At 42.9% G+C, this 20,073-nt stretch overlaps 1 protein-coding gene across 3 annotated transcripts in view; it reads right to left on the bottom strand.

Annotated features, from left to right (window-relative positions):
• Window positions 1-19,715, bottom strand: part of GRB10 (growth factor receptor bound protein 10) — a 205,171-nt gene extending 185,456 nt beyond the window's left edge. The window contains exons 1-2 of one of the 3 annotated variants that reach the window (XM_067569995.1): window positions 19,333-19,715; window positions 12,440-12,611 (exon numbers count right to left, since the gene is read on the bottom strand). The gene's annotated coding sequence lies outside the window, so the exon portion shown is untranslated. Of the gene's footprint in view, window positions 1-12,439; window positions 12,612-18,834; window positions 19,216-19,332 lie in introns of those variants that run through there. The other 2 variants (XM_067569994.1, XM_067569996.1) reach the window with 2 other exon arrangements.
• Between the last annotated feature and the right edge of the window lie 358 nt (window positions 19,716-20,073).

Genomic DNA, 20,073 nt, shown 5'->3' with positions numbered 1-20,073 from the left:
AATGGCACAGGCTTACAGACTGTAGATACTGCTGCTCAAGCATGTAGTGTTTACAGCCTTTTCAACAGCAAAAGGCTGACATGACAATTGCCACTGAGCCTTAGGAGAAGGTTTCTTAATTAAAAGAGAAAGCAAGATTTTCCCTTGGCAAAAATGTAACCTGTTAGCATTACATCTCATATAGATGCTGTGGTGATCACAAGAAAGGGCTTCACAGGGAACTAGGAAATGCTTTAGGATGTGTTTTTCCATCCTTGTGTCTCCCATTTTTTAAAAAGTTTACATGGCATCTTAATTTGAAATTCTGCCCGGCTAGGAAGTGACATGTGTCAGACTTACTTAGTGCAAGAAATAAGGATGTTTAGCTGCTTAGTTTGATTACCATAGTATCAGATGCTACTCGCATCTGAGATCTCTGCCCCCCTAAGAGCAGACAGCCTCTTAACTAGTCACCAGTTCGAATCCATTTTTTGCAGATGGTAGATCAGATGCAGATCTCACAAGGCAGGGAAGCAGCTATCTGCAGCTCATAGCCTTTGAGGTTTCCCCTTCCCACGCCTTTGGGCTGCCGATCAGCTTTTCGGTGGGGCCCCTGGAGCAGCTGGCCCCTGAACAGCTGATCAGCAGCCGTGGCTGCAATGGGGCTAGCCACCAAACAGCTGATTGGGGGGCCCAGAGCTGTGGTTGTGGATGCTATAGAAGAGAGAGACTGCGGATGGTTGGTCGGATGTAAATCGATTCTTGCGGATGCAGATTGGACGCGGATCCACATGTTTGTATCCACATAGGGCACTAGCAATTAGCACCTCTTCCAATGGAGTTCCATGGCCAATAAAGGCAACTTTGTTTGGTCCAGGAGTTTAACGATTTCTGGACGAAAGTCAAGTCAAACTTTCTTAGGATTACACTAGAAAGTTAACAGCTTGAAGGAAGAAGCTTTCAGAAACAAGGAACAATGCACTAATATATACTAAATAAATTCAAGGTTCGAAAGTAAGGAACTCCATTTAGCAAGCAAGTATTCTTATGTAATCTCACCAACCAGTGATTCGCCACTACCTCGCATCTTCTCTAATAATTTATATCTGTGCAAAGTGGTTGTATAATGCTACCACATCAGAACAGTAGCATCACTATTTTGCATAGAGATGTGACTACACAAGTTCCAAGGCATTGGAGGAACTTGGTCTCTGGATTTTACCCTATAACTCCGGTTCTCTCTCTTTTTTTTTTTTTTTTTTTTTTTTTTAAATAAAAGATTGCAGCTGGTATTAGGAAAAAAGGGGTATGAACCAGAGTGCTGGGGACAGAACCATTTCTTCATTCAAAAGAAGAGCCACTAGCCTCTTGCTTCTTTAGGCAGAGTTTTCATGTTGAAGACATGCAGAGGTGACTAAAAGTTGCCCTTGCAAGTATCTAAGAGGAGTCTTCCTCATTCTCCATCAATGTATTTGCAACATTTGTACATACAGCTCTGATATCTGGGTCAGGAAGAAGAGGGTGAGGTCTAAGCAGCAAGTAAGCTGTGCTGATACATAGCATCCTTCTCTCCCTGGGTTTGTTGTATCCATCTATCTGTTAGATCTCATATTGTACTTGGATTGTAAACTCAAAGCAAGGACTATCTTTGTTAACGGAGGAAGGTTGAGAGTCTGCCCAGAAGACTTGCTTTATGTAATCTGGAGAAAGAAAGCCAATGTCTTGCTTCAAACCTGTCCCCAAAGGTTGTTGCATGAATTTTCTGGGAAGATGGGGCAATATCCCAGACCAGATCTTCTGGAAGACGAAAAAAGGATTGTGCAGATAAAATTTGTTATAATCCTGTGCCCTGCCCCCAGACCCTGTCTTCTTCAAAACGCACTATGGATTATTGGGTACCCTTTCAAAAGGGTTCCGTTATTTTGCAGCAGTTTTGTCTTTGCTAGCTGTCTCTACTCTATATAGAACTTTTTTCTCCAAAGCATTTCTAGGTCTGGATAGAGAGTTTGGTCCAGATTGTAAAATGAAGGGTTGACCCAGTCTTTCCATATACACCACCACACCCCATTTTTACAGGAGTCTGCATTCAGCGGATTTAGACATCTGATGTACCACACACAAAGCCACATGTTATTCCTCAAGTACTGCTGAGATGATCAGAACCTCAGAGCACCACTCAGAGAAACTTTCAACCCAATTTGAACAGAGTGACTCAAGGAAGCAGTCAAGCCTTTTGATATTGCCCACTATTTGTTTCAATGGATTGATCCCTTCTTTTATAGGGGAAAAACACATGGGTACAGCAGGATTTGACCAGAACACCAGACCCCCTTTAAATCCTGGGGCCTTTCCATCCAGTCTCCTTTAAAAAGGATTCACTGAGAATTATCAGAATCCAGGTTTTGGCCATTTTCAACTCAGCTCTTGCCTATTTGTGAGCAAGAGCGAGTAGTTTATTATAGTTATTTCCCTCACCATCAACCAAGCAATTGTAAAGCTCAAGCAAAACCTGTCTGACAAGACATTTGCACCAAGATGCAATACTGAAAAAGTTAGTACCTTTAGGCTGAAACTGCTGAGTGATTAAAGACAGGGGTTTATAATGGAAGTAAGTTTGCAATCTTCACTATATAATGTTTCCTGTCTCCTACCTACAGTTAAGTATACCTGATGACAGAGTATTGTAATTGCAACAAACGTCAGCCAATGCCCCTGAAGGGTATCTTGCTGCCTGAAGAGGCAGATGGCACTTTTGAAAAATCCCACTAAGCACCTAAATACTTTTAAAAACCTGGTCCCAAGTGCTTATCCCAACAGACTGATCCACTTGGATTTCTGTACCCAGACATGACAGCAAACAAGAGTTCCAGGCCTAAACTTTAGAAAGTGAACAGTTTTGGGAACTATGCAATGGAGACCTTTTGAAGCCAGAGAAAGAGAGAGAAAGTTACTCTGACACTAGTGGTATTTCTAGGAATAATTTCAATTACATGCTTAGCTACAGTACAGAAACTGCTGCTCGCAGGCACAAGGTTAAACCAGCTGTCAGAGGTATTTGACAGGCACACAGACTGAATGGGGCACTAGTCATCAGCATGGGCTATTCCAGTACCACACCAATCAATTGGAGAAGTGGGAAGTCACAACCTTCATTCCTTCCTCTCTATTGCTAATAGACATTACTAGTATGTGTCAGCTGGTAAGCTGCAAGTGTCTGAAATTTAGCCCCTACACTCTGTTCCGGTATTTTGTGTTTTGGTGGTAGTGGTTTTGTTTTTGTTTTTCATATCAAAGCTATCAAGTACTGAACTTTATCCACAGTTTCTCCCCAAACTGCCTTCATTTGTTCTTTATATGTTTTAAAAAAAAAATAAAAATACTTGGAACGTTTGGGGCAATGAACTCTAGGTAATTTGACAGAGCTGCAGGCACCATCTTTAGCCAACTCACTGTCCCTAGAATGTGACAAATTCCTCTCTCAGGAGTCCCATTTTGCAGGCACCATCCACATCAATGAATCTATGTCCCAAGTTAGGTTCTGCAAGTCTTGCAAATTCAGTGTTCCTTAATACAAGAGTTTAGTTCCATCTTCAATTATAAAATTGAAAGTTATTTAACTCCCGCTGGTTAGCTCAAGGGAAGTATTAAGATCACATCTGACTTGCAATTAATTTTGATACTCCATAATGTAAGTCAACAGTTTGCCATCTTCTACTGTTGGAACATGCCAAATAATCAATTAAGATGCCATTTCAGAAACACACATACATCTCCCAAATTTGTTTTTGAGGATATTTAATGACGTTTTTCCTCCAAGAACTGAATTGCTTTCATTGTTCTAAGATCTAGCTATCATTTGTAACATTATAACCTTTCTAGCCTCAACAGCACAAATGCAGAATGCTCTAGATCAAGAATCCAATGATGTATTGAGCTAGCATTCACAAGACTGACGCTACTGACGACTACGTAGATTAGCATGGAAGCCCAGAAGAGAGCGCTACTACCCTTTGCTATCTAGTAAGAAGTTTTTCAGTTAAGCAGGCCTAGGCACTGTTCTCTGCTCTGTCACTCACTGCGTGACCATGGACAATGGGTTTTGGGGATGATCTCCACCTTGGTGAAGTAATTTGAAAAACCTATGGATGACAGTCACTATTATTTATTTTTAGTAGCGTCAATTTATTTGAAATGTGTTAAGCCAGTCATGTTATAACAGGTTTTACCATTTCCTTGCATCTTATCTTTCCACCTTTTTGTGCATGCTGGACATGTTTATCCATCACACTGCATGGTAACCCTGGAACTCCCCGCTGGTCAAAATGCTATCATAGTACAAGACATGACAAACATTTATTCAAAAACGACACCTGTGGTTTAGGAGTGACTGAAGTAAAATCAAGTCTCAGATGTGAATTAGTTACCTGCCTCACAAGTTAGATGTTTAAAAAGACAAGTATTCATGCCACACGTGTGATAATTTGATACTTACACATTCCAAATGTTTCCTTCACATTTAAGAGATAAGGCAACAGCCACCTCAGGGAAGGTAACTTCTACAAATTGGAACAGGACATGCAGCAATTCATGAGGGGAAAGAGGCTCCAAAAATCAAATAGAGAAACTCTATTCAGACAAAAACAAGACGATAATATTTGGCACTTTTTTTCTTGAAGCGATCTGCTCTGTGTGCTTCCTGAGTTAAGGTCTACTTATCTTGTGGATCCCCCAAACAATAAGCTTTTATTACTTCTTACCCCTATTTCACACTGTAGAGCCAGAGTCAACATAAGTATGGAGAGCAAGTTTGATTATTTCCCTTCCCACATCACTGGTAGAAGAACAAAGTCAGTTTTATATGATAAATTTAAGTATTTCCCTTCTCTCACTCTTCCCCAACTCTCTTCCCACTCCTCCTCAAATAGTGTTCTTGTTTCTCTGCTGCTGCTATGAGAGACAACATGGCCAGGGGAGACAATGAAGCTAAATATACAGAGCAGTCAAATGCACAAAACTGCTTGTAACGGAAAATGTCTAGTCTATCCAGTCATCTTAGATGCTATAAGACAACAGGCAAAAAAAAAAAAAAAAAAAAGATAGAAGTGTGACTTTTAAATAGTGCTCATTTAAATTACAATCCCAGGGTCAAATTAAGTTTCATATCTTCAGCATACCCATGCAAACACCACCTTGAGCAAACAGGAAAGCAGTGATCTGGCCTACAGAATATTTTCTATTGGAGGCATGGCAAGGAGAAAACTTGGAGACTTACTAGTCCTGGAAATGAAGATGGCCATCTTTACTTATAAAGTAGGAAAGACTGATAAAAAAAGGGCACATTATCCATAACCACACCCCGGCTCTTATCAGAACTGCATTTTCACTTTATTATGGATGGGATAGGGTACAGATCTATAACTGGGGTCAGTTCCTGGCCGTAGAACCACAAGACTGCTATGCATCAGTTGATACAATCAAGCTGTCTCTACCACCAGTAAGCTCTTAAAAACAGAAAAATTCCAAAACACACTTTGCAAAGAGACTATATTGAGAAACTAATCCTGTAACCTGGTCTGTATTTGAAACATCAGCATCTTCCATAGATGTGATGAAGAAATCTAGAGGCTATAGCTTGTGGGGGGAAAATGTATTAAATAACTTCCAACGACTTCTGTGTTGCCAAAAGTTAAAAGTGCATGTCTGTACTAGACTGCTGAAGTGCTATCTATGGTTAACCTTCCTGTATGGATGCAAGAGTTGGGCTCCTAAAAAAAAAAGGGCCCAGACAACTCAACACATTCAATTTTGGAATTACAGATGAATGTTAAAAATTAGCTGGATAATCAAAAAGACAAATGATGAGGTGAAAAAGGATGAATTTTAAAAGAACTGCAGACCATAGGTGTAAGAATAACTTTCTGCAGACTCATTGCTCATGGATTGCAGAACGACTTGATTCCAGCACTTACGCTATCAAACTAGATCACAGACAAGACAGAAATAAGGAGAGAGCCAGCTACATCAGAAACAGGGCCCCAAGCATAATTTTTTCAGGCCCAGTACAAACTTGTAACAAGAGGCCCCTCCCCCACACCTACTACAATCCATCATCCCATACATACAATCTAACGAGCCATGAAATTTTTTTCCTCATGGCAATGTGGATTGCAGCCTGGGCCGGGCCCCCCCAAGGCCTCCAGGCCCCAGTAAAGTGTACCCTTCCCCCCATGTGGGGGCCCCTGATCAGAAACGCTGTCAGATGGGCTAGTATCCACAGGAGAGTGGACGCTTCACAACTTGGTTACGAACGCGGAAGATGTTGGCCACCACCTTCCAACCTCGGTAACGGAAGCCTCGCTTTAGCAGTGTGTGCATCCTCCATGCTACAGGCTTCCTTGCTGCAATGTGAATATAAACACTATTTAAGTTTTAGCAGATCCTTTAAGTAAAAATTAGCAGAACGGCCCAACTAACCAGGGCTTTGAAGGGAGAACACATTAGATACAAGTTAGTTATCTTTGAAGTGCTCTTTGTTAGATACCACTGGTACACCCTGGTTTGCAACTGATCTGACGCAGCCTGAATTATCTGGTACTGTAATGATGCATCATGAATGGTTTTGGTACATCACAGTGTGGTCTTCTGGGAACAGCCAGGAGGAAGACTGTTCAGACAAATAATCTTGACTTCCATTTTCCTCCCTGCAAGCTTCCAACACACATACAGTTACTCTGAGGGCCCATACAGCATTACAGTACTGGACTTATGCCATGGGATGTAAGTGTGGGGAGATATATATATATATATATATATATATATATATATATATATATCCCTCCATCCCATGCTGGCCCAAGAACACACGGGTTAATGCTGGTACTGCAGGCCAATGCTGTTTGGCAGCCTTGCAGCAGCTGGGAAGATAAAGGGGCTGGGAAGCAGAAGGGTAAGGCTGCTGCCGGAGCGAGCAGGCTGGAGAAGGGAACTCCAGCCAAGTAAGCTTAGAAGCCACTCAGAGATTGCTCCCTGAAAAGGGATGACTGGAGCTACAGGCTGAAGAGCCTACAGAACCTAGAGGAAGTAGAAAGGAGCTCAGGGCACAGCTGGAGTCATTCCTCATCCGTAGCAAGTGAAATGTTTCTGCTGCCTACTTTCCCCCATTTCTCCTCCCCTTCTCCATAGAGCACTCCCAGTGGTCAATTTTATCTCCAGGTTAATTATAAGATCCCTACTGAGTTGTGATTTACTGATTACTTCATTTATTGCTCTTTAAAGTCCTTCCAGGGCAGGACTCCATGGGTTGACAATCCCAGAAACTTGTCTACTTCAGATACATATTTGAACCTACAAAAAGTCTGGTTTGAGTTACTACTTAAAAAAAAAAAAAAAAGAGAAGAAGTCGAAGTATGGAGGACAACGTGATTTTATTGTGAGGGTATGTTTCTAGTCTTGATACCTTTAAAACGTCTGTCCCCTCCCAAAAAGCCACATATTTCAGATTACTGAAGACAAGACAACAAGGATTTTCTTCTACTTTCTGTTGAAATGTGGATAACCTCATAAGACCAGCGTAGAAATAAAAATTTTCTTCGATGATTCTTGGGATGAAGAAAGGAGAAGTTCCATTTTTCTGTTAGTCTCTTACAGAATATTAAACTGGTGCTTCTGTGATGGCAATCAGTTTTTATTAGGGTGCTGTTTAAGTATATTTGAGATCAAGATATAAATGAACAATTAAGGTAGAGGTTTGCCAACTGTGATTCTCAAGTCAGTGAGATAAGAGTTCCAGTAAGCCAGAGCTACTAGACAGCAATGTTAGGACTTTGAGAGAATTTAAAAAAAAAAAAAAAAAAAAAAACCCACACCATCACAACCCACCACACAAATATCTGCTTAGAGCCTTCCTTGTCACTTGGTTTTAAGATCCTGCTCCCCCAAAGTATTACACTAGTGCTCTTGTGTAATACCACACCTGTCAATAGAGGAATGCAAAAAATGGACTGAGATCAGAGTCTATCGCAGACTACTACAATTTTTTGGCAAATCCATGATGGCTCTGACAGTTTCTTTTACAACTGCCAATTATTGTTTTCGGTCTGAAGTAACTTTACTTCAGAAAACAAATCCCTACACTATTTAAAGATTTAAGTAGTGACTTGTCTTTTCACACTTCACGTGATGTTTTATGAAAAAAGCAAGTTTATTAAGAAGTTTATGATTCACTCAGCAATTAAGAGTAGTATTTTGAGGGGCTTGGGAGAAGGAATGAAAGTCTTGATACATATCTGTAGGTATTGTATGCTTTTGGATGGCTTTGTACAAGACAGGTCCATATAGAGGTTGGCACGAACAGCGGTAATAGAATTGTCAAATGTTAGTTCATACAAAGAATACATTTGCATAACTGACTGATATCTGATGTAGCATATTGGAGTTTGCATTAAGTGAAGAGAGGTTTAACTGATTGGAAAGCTCAGTCTTTCCAAAGCAGTCAAGACTCTCTCACCAGCTGGTGCTGAACTAGAAGTGAAGCGGGCTAAAAATTTCTGAGAGATATACTGTTCATGTTTTCTTATAACATTCCATGAAGCCGGAATTGCTTGTCTTGACTGTTTGCCTGTGCAACTTTACTCTTACTTTGTTTTACCCAAGTAATGATTTGACTACTCAGGTCAAAAATAATTCTGCATTTAAGGGACAGAAAACTGACACTTGTTCATTTACTGGCACAGATGGCTACTGAAGTGACTAAAGAACCTAGGCTATATTCACACTTATTTCACTATCAATCTTCCTAATCCAAGGAGGGGCTGGCAATGGTACCTGGAAACAGGCTGTCCTACAACTTCTGAACAAACATGAGAACTTGCGGATGAGGTATGAAGATGGGATGGTATCCAACTATAGCAGCTGGTTAGCTTCAATCTGCTAAGTGATGCAACATAATCACGTGTGCTTTTTTTTATTCTATCTACTACAGCGCCTTAATGTGAGGCATTTCACTGAACAGCAGTCACGCCTCTTCCAAGGAAACCTGGACCCGCAGCCCTTTCCTACCCCTGTGATGGAATAATTTCCATAAGAAACTCATTTCTGCTTCAACCTGCCAAGGGGTTAAAATAGGTGTTAGTGATAGGAAGGGATAGTGCAAATAATGAAACAAACTTCAGTGCCAAAGAAATAACAATTTCATATACTTATGCCAACACTACTCTAATTACCTACTATTACTTGTATTACTAGAAGCACTAGCACAGTTACATCAGAACTTCACAGAAAGTAGCAAGAGTTCTATTCTAAAATTCTGATAGGATTAACAAAACACTCTCTGCAAAAGTTTGTGTGGTTTGTTTGGTTTTTTTTTTTTTTTTTTTTTTTTTTTTTTTTTTTTTTTTAAAAGACACATAGCTATGGTAATCTTACTGTAAAGACAAACTTGTATGACTGAGTAACATGTCAAAGTGACCTAGAGAGAACAGACATTTTTAATCTGGTTGATAGAATGACCAACACCACGGTTAGTCTTTACCCAGCTGCTGGGAAATAATGGCAGTAGACAATGCCATCCAACTTTATCTTTGATCCCAATTTTCAAACTGGATTCCTGGAGTTAGATACAAGAATTAGTATTTACATTCCTAAAATGGGCTCCTAACTGTTTAGACATCTAAACTAGTCTTTAAATAAAGTTTAAGAGCCAGTGTGTAAAATGGGATCTAGCCAGAGTTCTACTGCAATGGATTAGCTTGCGTGTTACTCCACAGAGCCCTGACAGCTCAGCAGCAGCAGAAAAGCCCGATAACTCCACTTGGGTCTCTCAGCCAAGATCCAGCCTTAGCCAAGCTCCCCTACACATAACCCAGACAGACCATGGAATTTAATGTCTGACTACAGCTTGTTTAACCCAATAGTGTGGCATTAATAAAAACGTTCATTTTTTCCTGGTAATTTCATTTTAAACTTGTCATTTCTAGATATTTTCCTATGTGGATTTTTTTGCTCTGACATACAGAGGAAGAACTGACCTTTACCACTACTGCTTCAGTATAGACAAGCCCCCTTGGAAGTCTTATCCACTTAATTGCTTCCAAATCTGTAAACCACTCCATGTTAGCTAGAACTATATGACATTTTAGCTTTGAAACAGTGCCTTTAAATCAGGTTAAATTCCTCTTAGATACTGTAAGACACCAACACAAGAGCCTCAGAAGGGAGGCTCAGATGATTGCACATGAAAAGTTGGAGAAATTCTAGTCTCTTCATGATGAGCTAGCTTTGTAATGGCTACCAGCAGTATTTCCTCCGTTCCTAGGAATGGAACGGGTTGAATGATTTTATTGTAGACCACAATTAAATTATGTCCAACTTAACGAAGACTACAAGATTAGCGCTGCACCATATTCTGCAACACCTTCCTGCTGATGCAGCATTTGGCAGAAGCAGCACTCGCTTATACTACCATGAGAAAAAGTTACCTGAACCACAACCCTGTTGTACTTTGCAAATTTCATCATACTAAATATTTGATCTCTACCTATCATATAGGCTGCACAACTCTAGTATCCGTTGTGACATCCTTTGGAATTGCTCCTTTGACTTTAAAGCTTTGGCAGTGTAAACTTTTTAATCCACTTTGATAGCAAGGATTTCAAAGCTTTTTCTGATCAGAATAGAGAACGAGTGCAGGTCTCTTCCTGTAATATTCAGTCCAGTTTCAGTATATCAACAAGGATTTTGCTTTAAGAGCTTAATTTTAGGCTCCTTTTTGGGGGAAGCCTTGACATTGCTGTTTCTTCCTATATATGCACACACAAAGTGACCCATTTGATGTGCTTTAGTATCAGAAAGAGGATAGAAGAACTATTTCCCAATATGTGAAATAGTGTTGATATTTACGCTTTATACCACACAGAGAACTCAAGTCTGCTGCTTGTTGAAAGCCTTCTAGGATATTCCGGTGCTTCAGAAGCAGCTCACTCGTAAGAATCTGAACTGCCTCTAGATAGGAAAGGGAAGGAGTGTTTGGAGAACAGGGAGGAAAGGAGCTAAAAAAATCAGATGCATGTTATACACATCCTAGAAGCTCTGGACAAACTGTCAATTAACAACTACCATTTAAGCTGATCCTCTCTAAACAGCCAACCATACCACCCTACAGAGGGTGTAAACTGCAAGTAGCATTTGTTGCTACAGCTGAGTGTTTAGCCCTCCTTCTCAACTCTCATGAAGCTTTCAAGCAAACAAGACGGGGAACAAGTGAGGCACTGCTTAATAGTCAAGTGCTGTTGTCTATAGCAGTTTGTTAAAATAGCTAAATAAAAATAGTGAAAGCCTTTGATTCATGTAAACCAAATACAATCCTCACTGTCCTATTGTTTCTGATAAGTTTTAGAAGACAGCTGGAGTTTTCCCTCTTAGAAAGGCCATGACTATGGATACGACTGCACTGCAACTAGAAGCATGCTTCCTAGAGAAGGCAGACGTGAGCTAGCTCTGCTGAGAACTAGCATTCTAACTTAACTGGGGGCAGTGCAGGGATCAGGGTGGGTTTGTACTTCGGCAGCTAACCTAAGCCCCCCCTGTGGAACCCCAAGATTACACTGCTATTTTTAGCATACCAGCTCAAGCAGAGCTCAAGCATGTGTTGTCTGCCAGGACTAGGAAGCACTCTCCCAGCTGCAGTTTAGACATAACCTAAGAGTTAGCATTTTAAGACACCTAGAAGCCGAACAACCAGAAAACCCAGTAAAATTCAGAGCTGAGGACAAATCAGACAAACTTTTTGAAATTTACTTATTTGTCTGTTTCATGACCACCACCCACCTTCTGGTGCTAAAAAGTGAAGTGCCTTTAATAGAAGACACAAGACAAACCCAAGTTGACACTGTAGTCCGTGAGTTCTTGCAATGGGGGTTTCATAAAACCACTCTTCATAAAAAGACTGAGGCAAATTCTCCATCAAGACAGTGTGCAGTTGAAGGAAGTCATCCTCCCCGGCCACCATTTTGTATGGCATTAGGCTGCCTAACTCCAGGAGAGGGGTTACGGCAGCCAACTTTCTAATTTGTGAAAACCGGACACTGTACACTGGAACCTCCTCTGCCCCGTCCTGCCACTTCTCCCCTAAAGCCCCGTCTCTGCCCTAACATTTCCCTCTCCACCCCTGTCATTCACTGCTCTCCCCATTCACAGCTGAGAAGGGCTCTAGGGATGGAGGGGTGTCCGGTCAGTAGTACTGATGGTACAGTACAGCAGTACTGAGCGGACACTGTCAGGTCCCCTTTTCAACTGGACTTTCTGGTCAAAAACCAGACATCTGGCAACCCTAAAAGGGGTTCCATGCTGTGTATTACAAACAGAGAGAGCAGTGAACTCCATGAGAAGGGTGGAGTAAGGACACAACCTTTTCATCAGCATCTTCTATTGGCTATATTAGGCAACTCCCCACCTCGCATGTTACCTTTTGTGGATCACATTTCTTCCTATTCATTGTACACAGAGCTTAGCACATAACTTCGGCTTTGCAGATCCCACCGATTTTCCAGGCACTGAGAAGTTAGGCATTGCAACACCTAGTCAGCAGACCGTGCTGCTTGCATCATCCTTCTTCATAGTCATGAGGCATCTGAAACCTGCCATTGGGAAATGTGTGTTAAAATCCTACTTCCACTGGCAGTATGTAAAGTGAGTGCAGACCATCACAAAGTTACATTTGGGAAGTGAGGGAAAAAGTAGTCTGACCTACTGAGAAGTAAGCTTATATTGATACAAGATCCATGAGTCTATAAAATGCAGTCTTGAGTTACGACAAAAGAATACCTTCAATTCTCAGGTGATGTCAGTACTAGTAAAGTAATGCAGAAGAATCACTCATAATACACCAGGCGCTTCTGGTTTGAGAGGAGATGGAAGTAGAACATTCAGCAAAAAGCAGTTAAAATCCATTTAGGAGGGTCTTGGTGCTATTAGCAACATACAGTTGAGCTAGAAAGGAGATCAAGTACCCAGTGATACTTTCCTGAAAGGCTAGGGGACTGATCCACACTATAGTTTTGTCAACAAAAGTCAGTGAAGGTGCACACACACTGAAATGCTCCTTCCACCAATGTAAGTCTCCCGTTATGCTGACGTAATAAAACCACCTCAGAGAAGCGTAGGGCTTATGTTGGTGTAGTTAGGACAACGGAGTATCAGTGTAGTCACTGCATTCCTTACATTGGCTGTCATTCTTGGAGCCATAAAATTGGCAAGAAAGCTGGGCAGCTAAAGCCCAACTGCCCCCTGCTCCCCTGGAGAGCTGAGCAGCTGGGAGCAAGGTGAGAAGACCCTGGCGGCTGGACCCTGCTCCCCAGGTTGAGAAGCCCTGAGTGGCTTCCCCCGGCTCCTGAGAAGAATGGGGGGCAGGACGCCACAAGCCCAGGAGCCTGTGGGGCAGCCAGGCTACTGCCAGGGAGCTCTCAGCTCCCCACACTGTCTCTCTTAGGTCAGTGGAAGTGCTCTTGGTGAGGATGTGCACCACTGACCCAAGGAGGGTAGTGTGGACATCAGCGCCCACAGCAATTTAAGCAGTAGCTGTAAGTCAATCCAACTCAGGTCAACTTGTCTTCATAGTGTAGACAAGTCCTGGGACAACAGCAGTTCCCTTTGCACAGTACACTAAGTTTCTGAACTTTTCGCTTTTTTACGCATTTAAATCTATGCATGTATTTTAACATAACGGAACTATTGATTAATTCCTCTTCTGGAATATATTTAAAAAATTAAAGTTTTACTAGCATAGCAAGTGAGACCATCAGAGTATTTAGCCGCAGTCCTCATTTCCTTTTCTCCTTCCCAAAATTTTACTTAGGGGTGAAGGGTAGTTTTGGTGTATGAATCTAAGTTCAACAGCTCAGGTTTTTTGGTTTTTTTATTTTTTTTTTTTAAAAACATTTTAGAGATGAAGTTGATAAATTGCCTGAATTCTGACTTTTGCCCTTTACCTCTCGTATCCTTCAGAAACCAGTAACTTGGACATTTTTAGGAGGAAAGCTAGAAGTTAAACATTTTTATATGCACCAAGGAAAGCATAAAAGAAAGGAGAGGGTTAAGCCATCCATCTGGTAACATGTGGGGGGGAGGGAGGGAAAACAAAACAACCAAGGAACTATAAAAAGGTAGAGCCAGAGTGGAATAATGAGACTTTGAAGCCCCCAATTCTTTGTCAGCAATGAAAGGATTTTTAATATATGAAATATTCCAGGAAGTTGCGAGACAGATTTCTGGATATTCTATGTGATTCAATCCAATTGCTACTTCCCAATCAAAAACACATTTCAGTTTTGTAGTTAGGCAAAAATGTCATCTTAATTGCCCCAGGAGAGGAGATTCTCTCCTCCCTACACATACAGTCTCCTCACCCTTCCCCCAGCAAGTTAGGTTCAGGAAAGAGTTTCAAGTTTCTGTATAGTGATAGCAATCAGCACTTAAAAATTATCTAGAAGTAAAGCTCTTTAATGGGTTACTTTTTTTATTTTTTTGGAAGTGCCACAATGTTGTGTGTGTGGTGAAACAATGAAGAAAATTGTGAGTGCGGTTCTTAAGAGTACCAGAGCTGCAGCTAACAATCAGATTAAGATGTTAAAAATGGAGTCCCTAGATTATGGGCGAGAGCCCCCCTATTACATTCCATTACATCACCATGATGAGAAAATGCAAGTGCTGAATTTTGTTGTTGGTAAAGTGATATTGCAGAAGACTGCAGCATCATTCACTCCTGACTCGGTTACAGCCCTCAGCAACCACAAGCTCATATTCATAACATACCCTCAAGTAATACCCATCTTCACGTTAGTCTGCTGGCATTTGTGTGCCCTGCTCCTACAGGACAGGAATACTTTGATCCGTTTATTCAGCGAATCAGCTGAAGTATGGCAACCACCACTGTTGCTTTGTAAGACCGTTTCTTCCTAGCCTGTCAAGAGTTTTGATCTCAGGCTCCTTTTGCTCTAGCTGGATGGCTGAGCATTTCCTCCACAACATGCTCATATAGCCTGCCAGAAAAGTTTGATTTCCTATTTTTTCCTGCTGAGAACTAGTAGAAACTGGCATTGATTTAGGTTGAGAAGAATAAGATGCCAGTTTACCAGTAGTTTAAGTAAACATATGTTTACAATTACCTCGTTCATCGTGACCTACTTGTGTGGAGTTGCCTTTTTGGAACTAGTTCATGTTTACTGACTCTGAACAAAGCTGAAACATTACATTTACTGTAACTAAGAGATCCATTGTATCAGCACCCTGCTTGAAAGTTAGGGCCGCATGAATTTGGGACAAAAATTGATACACAATGCTAAGACAAACACCACATTGGGTTTTTCAGGGAACGCTGTAGTGAGTAGAGCCACTGGGTCTCCTGACCCACAGTTTACCCTAGTACACTGGATAAGCAAGTATAAGCAATATAAATGATCTTCAAACATCATCATCATCAACAACAACGAAGTTCTCTAGAAACAGAAAGGCGGTGCAGATTGTGTTCTGTGACAGCTGGTCCTTTGAAGAGCTGTATCTGTTCAGACTTGTCCCCTCTTGACTGTTGGGGACATCTCATCCTACATTTTAAGCTACCTGAAAAGAATAAGCCCTAAGCAAGCTACCAAGAAGACTGTAATAATAAGATCTATGACTGGAAGGGTCAAACTGCATTTCCCCATTGCATTTTGTAGGGTCAGCCAGCTCAAATTTCAAAAGAATAGTTTCTCTGCTTTTCCTAACTTGGACTCTGAGGAGAAAGAAATTCTTATGGGGGGGAAGGGGGAATCTTTATTTTTTTTTTTAACATTGAAAACCAGTTTATGCATCTCAAGTAATAAATTAATAGAGGCGAAAGAATGGAAGTGCCAAGAAGTTAATACAGCAACAGCACCACAACACGTTAAGTTATACAACATTACCAAATGGTCTTTAAATGTTTGCTCAGTCTAATTTCAAGCAAACACTTTAATGTAAGGGAACCAAATTTACACCAGAAAAATTTTTCTATATCCAGTCACCAGCTTTACCTTGACAAATCAAATGACGGAGTACAACCAGAGTCCTACAAGCAAAAGTTCGTACAACACCTCAAAGCCCTCTGGTGTTACATTCCCTTGCATGACAGGCAAGGGGGTTTTGCTCTGCAACTCGCCATTCACAGTTAGGCGCCACCACCTCACTAATATACATATCTAGATTATTTGTGGTGTCTAAGGGGATAGCCTCAACGAAGCTGGTTGTGGCTCCCAGCCTAGAGCTGCTCTGAAGTATACCAGCTGCTAACAGTCTCCAATGGGACATCTGCTAGCTGGGGATTGTCAGATAACATCCTCTCCCTCCCCCCCACACCAGCATTGCAAGAGCTGCTGGAAGAGATGGCACATGGCCTAGCTACAGCATCTTTATGCCAGCTGGCAACTGGAAGAAACCCTCAGCCAGGAAGATCCAGCTACTTTTAGCCCATACACGCCACCAGACTGCAATTCAGTGTTTGGCCCACAGTTCATAGGAAGCCTTGTAGTGATTCTTGTTAGAGTCAAAGTAATTTAAGTATGTATGAGACAGAGGATTGCAACTATTCACTCTACATAGGAATGTACCAGTTATGTTTTATGAACAGAACTCAAACACAGATATCCATTTTACATTTAGGTAATACCTTCAAAATAAATTTAAAAAAAAACAATGAAATCAAATCATGCCTGGGTTAGAGGCTGGAAGCCAACATGCACAACAGTATGGGAAGGAATATTTTGACTGACAAAAACCAAGGAAACCCACTAGAATATCCAGCCAGAGCAAACAAGATCTACTTTAAGAACAAAGAGTGCAAATGAAGTACAATATTAATGGGAGATGGAAGGGGAGGAGAGAGAAGAAACAATCACTTCAGGCATGTGTAAAGGTCTGCCTCCCTACATTATCATTCAGAACAGATGCTACCAAACATTACTTTTTAGTCTGTGTTTGCTCTGTGTTGTGCAGCATATTTAAAAAATTAGATTGAGCCAAGCAAACTTTGATATCACAGATTAAGTTTATTCATTGAATAAAACCGTACCTCTTGAGACTACAGGCAAGAGAAAAAGAGGAATAAGCATCTTGAAAAGCTGCATCTCTTTTATTCATACCTTGCTAGGAAAAGTGTGTATATTCTGGGCATTTTTTATGTCCCTTCACTTCTCTTCCCCCATGTAAATGAAATGAACTGAAGCAGCAGTCAAGGCTGTCGTTTACACCATTTAATGTTTCAGGCACACTTCCTTCTTCCACTTAGGTTTTCTAATCTCCATACACTACTATTTTTTTTTTTTTTTTTTTTTTTAAACCCGTCCTCATAACTCACTCCTTTTAATCCTGGGATTAGCCTTGTTGCCCTCTCCACTATACCTCTGAGTGCTGTAAATGCAACTAGCCCATGAATTTAAGAATAAATCAAACTGAAACCTTATAACTGCTTATTGGTCACACCTCCTACAAAAACTTTGTTAAAAAAAACAAACAAAAAAAACCAAAACACTCCAACTTCTGTGAAGTGATTAAATTTAAGAGCCAGTTGAAATTATATTTTACAAATACCTACCTAAAATTTAACATTCCACTCTTATCCTCTTCATAGTGCCAATTGTTTTTTTTTCATTTTTATGAGTAAAATCATGAACAAGCCAGAATTGCTCTGTGAACCTTGCTGCTTTGACATACCAGCAACATATGTTCCCAGTTCAACAAATCAAAACATTTTACAAAGAACACCACGGCAGGTACAGTGGTGCTCCCAACTGCTGAATCAGCACTTTCCATACTACTCTAAAATAAAATATTATGTGGAGCTTAAGGGGCGGGCGGGAGAAAGGTGGTGGTGCTGGCAGTTTAAACAGCAGCAAGAGAGATTTTGCAGTAGTGCATCTGCCAAACCAATTAACTGTACACTTCTTTTATAAGAAAATACAGTTTAGGTCCCAGTTTGCAACAAGACAAAAATAATGGTATAGAGGGGGAGTTCATGTGGAACAGCATTCAGCTGCTTTACCTTCAGTCATGAGCTGGAGGCCCAGGAGGGCAACATAAAAAGCTCTCCATCCAACCCAAGCCTTATTTTACACACAACAGGTTACAAGAAGTTACCCGATGTTATCCAGCAGCCACCAAAATGCTGTCCCACAACAGTGTTCAAATAGTCACAATACTCCCAAATACTTGGTTTTTCCAGCTACCATCACAGATTCACAAAACAGAAGAGAAGGAAGGTGGCAGCAGCCAGGAGTGGCACTTTTGTGAACGGTCCTTTGCACGAGTTAGCCTTCTCACAGAAAGAAGGGGGGAAGGCGGAGTTTTCAGTCGCATTCAACATGCTTCAGTGGGGTAGGAACTAAACTGAACTTCATGCCAGGAGCACGATTTGAGATCTAAACTTTTTAATACCTCTAGGAAAAGCATAACAAAAAGAAACAGTTAAGCTTTCTTGAGGTCCTGTAAAAAGCAGCCAGCTGCAATTCCAGATGAATACTTGGAAAGTAAAGGCCAATAAGTACATCACCCCACCCCCCCTCGATTGGTGCAAGGGGAAAATCAGGCTTCGAGATTCACGTTCAGACAGACTAAGGTCTAGGTTCCTAATCTGTGGCTCAAGACCCCCCCTCCCCCCCGATGGCTGCAGTCTCAGCCTCCTCCCCCCAACACACATTTTTCTGTAGGGGGTTGAAAGGCTCTCCCGTCTGACAACGAAATGGTTCAAATATGTGCACAGGCTCAACGACTCCCCCAAGGGGCTAATAAAGGTCCCGGGGAGGAGAGTGAAAGAGAACACAGCAAACAACCGATTCGCATCACTAAACTCACCCCAAGTCTGGTCCCTCGGGGGGCGGGGGGTGTGGAAAGTGACTCCGCTTTGCCAGCCCGCTTTAATTAGGAAGTTTCGAAAGTGACCAAGTGGATCCGACTCCCGAGCAAGAGACTTGCACACTCCTCCCCCCCGGCTCTGATCTCGGCTACTCAGGAACCAACCAGCACACAGGCTGCCCAGCAGTTATATATACAGCCGCACACGCGCGCCGGCCCCTGGCAAACGCGATTGAGTCCCGATCGCCTCCCCTCCTCCCCTCCGACAGAGCGCAGAAACCAGGGCATGTTGCATTTGCAGACCAAGCACCTTTCCCAACACTTCCCAGCTCCTACAGACTCCCCCCGCGATCCCTCTGCTTTCTCCCGCGGAGACACATGCGGGATGTTGCACACTTACCCCAAAGCGGCCGATTAGGCAGAGCAGCAGCAGCAGACCTCCCTCCCCCCCCCACCCCACAGCCCCCCTTCTCCTCCCGTCTCTCCTGAGTCTCTTACCTGCTGTCCCCGGCTCCCGTTTCGCCCTCGTGGCTCCCCCGCCGCTGCTCGGGACACACCAGCACCGGGCCCCCCCGGCCGAGAGCTCCTAGCGGCGGCTCCTTCTCGCTCGCTCGCTCCGCTCAAGTTTGGGGGCGGCCGGCCGGCCGGCAGCGGAAGATGCTCGTCCGGGGAGGAGGGGGGGGGCGCAGTTAAACTCTCCGCGCACACGGGGAGGAGAGGGGGGGGGGGAAAGCTGCAAAGAAAACTTCTGCCCGCTGCTGAGCCTGCGCCGCTGCGGATCCTGCCGGCCGGCTCCTTCCCTCCGCCAGGTTCCTGGTATTAACCCCGGGCTACGTGCCCCCGCCGCCCAGACCTTGCCTCGCACTCAGCTGACTCTCCAGCTTAGGATGCATCATCTCCGCCGCCCCCCTCCCCCTTTAATAGGCTTTAAACCCACCTCCCACCCCGGCGCCGCCTCCTCCGGCTCCACGCAGCCGCAGCCAGCGCCCGCCACGCCCCAGCCAGCGCGGGGATGGGGAAGGCGGACGCCGCAGCTGCTGCTGCTCCAGGGCGTCTCCCCCCCTCCCACTCGCCGCTTCCCGGGAGCGCTTCGTCCAAGCCCCGTTCGGGGTTTGTTTTACAGCTTCCCCGCCGCGCCAGCCCGCGCCCCTCCAGCGGGGCCGCGGCAGGAGCCGCTCCCGGCCAGCTCGTCGCTCTGCTGCGCTGCGCTGCGCTGCGCTGCCACAAACGCGCCCTCGG

This window comes from Emydura macquarii, unplaced genomic scaffold (assembly GCF_026122565.2).
Source record: "Emydura macquarii macquarii isolate MOO-44397 ecotype Brisbane River unplaced genomic scaffold, CSIRO-AGI_Emac_v2 contig_2975, whole genome shotgun sequence".
NCBI classification, from domain to species: Eukaryota; Metazoa; Chordata; order Testudines; family Chelidae; genus Emydura; species Emydura macquarii.
Note: the sequence above shows the minus strand (reverse complement) of the source record. Positions and strands in the feature narration are given on the sequence as shown.